This window comes from Echinops telfairi, unplaced genomic scaffold, assembly GCF_000313985.2.
Source record: "Echinops telfairi isolate 266 unplaced genomic scaffold, ASM31398v2 ScPeMD7_3;HRSCAF=10, whole genome shotgun sequence".
NCBI lineage: Eukaryota > Metazoa > Chordata > Mammalia > Afrosoricida > Tenrecidae > Echinops > Echinops telfairi.
In genome coordinates, this window is record NW_022103899.1 from 4199641 (window position 1) to 4201059 (window position 1419).

The 1419-nt window shown below is 39.5% G+C and overlaps 1 pseudogene; it reads right to left on the reverse strand.

The window, feature by feature from the left end:
* Positions 1-574: 574 nt before the first annotated feature.
* Positions 575-1111, reverse strand: LOC101662861 (annotated as a pseudogene).
* Positions 1112-1419: the final 308 nt, after the last annotated feature.

Consider the following 1419-nt stretch of genomic DNA (forward strand, 5'->3'; position numbering starts at 1 on the left):
ATATTTCTTGTTCCACATCCTCTTCTGAATTTGGCCTGAATGTCTATCACAGTTCCCTGTGAAAGTAGTGCTATAGCTGTAGTTGGATGATCTTCAGCAGAATTTTACTTGCATGTGATATTGTTCTATAATTTGAGCATTCTGTTGGCCTTTCTTTTGAATGAGAGCAAATGAACCCCAAATTTCCTGGTATAAATGAGCGCTTTCAGTGCTTTATCAGCTTGAAATTTCAATTGGTATTTCATCAATTCCTGGAGTCTTGTTTTTAACTAATGCTTTCTGTGAAGCTTGAACTTCTTCCTTTAGTATCATTGGTTCTTGCTTAAATACTACTTTCTGAAATGGTTGAATGTCGACAAGTTTGTTTTTGGTGCAGTGACTCTACTCTTTCCATCATCTTTTGATGCTGTCAATTTGAGCTCGTGATTATTGTTAATATTAACAGCAATTTTGTTTGATCAGTTTGTGAGAAAGCATGTTAAATCTACAAGTAGAATGAGTATCTCTATTTCTATTTTCTTGACAATGTTTATTTTTCACTGTAACCTTTTATTGGTCTTTCGGAAACAGGAATTTATTTGCCAAGAAGGATGATGCCATCACACTTCCGCTGGAACCAGCGCATGGCCTCCTCTTTGCCAATTCTGTGTTTGGCCCCATTGCAGCCTGTTCTGTGCTTCTTGTCGGCAATGCTGAAGCCTGGTCTCCCCAGCACCACGTAGAAGTCCAGGCTGTAGATACCGATGCTCGGGTCATATTTGATCCCCAGGTTAATATGTTCCTGGATCCCAAACCCAAAGTTTCCAGTATCAGAGAAGTTATTTTTCCATAACTCGTACTCCCACACCTTTAGGCCTTTCTCCAAGATTTCCTCTGCCTTGGCCCCACAGACTGTGCAGTGGACGGCAATCTTTTCATTTCTCCTAATGCCAAAGGGTCTGACGGTGTATCTGGCTTTGGAGAAGATGGGGGTCTGACTGGGGAGCTGCTCCAGCACCTTGCTGCCCAGATCAATCTATCCCCACTCTCCCCCATGCAGATGTTGAGGCAGAGTTTGCAGATGCGAAGCTCCCGCATCAGGGTTCCCTTTTTCACCTTGATCCTGCACCATGATGGCGCAGGCAACAATGTTCATGTCTTATGCATATAGATATGCATCTCATGATCATTGTCTTCCTGATCGGTTATTCTTTTTATCTGTAATATTACTCTTTGTTCTTCCCGATGCTTTTCACCTTGAATGAAATCTTGTCAGATTCGACTATAGTTCTTTATTTTATGGTTTATAAAAATCTATTATATCTTTTCCTATATTATTATGATCTTTCTTTTGGTATTTTATTGCCTTAAATGTATCTTTGTTATATACATTGTAGATCTTTTCCATTTTTAAGTCAGATAACCTTAGTTTCTAAGTTT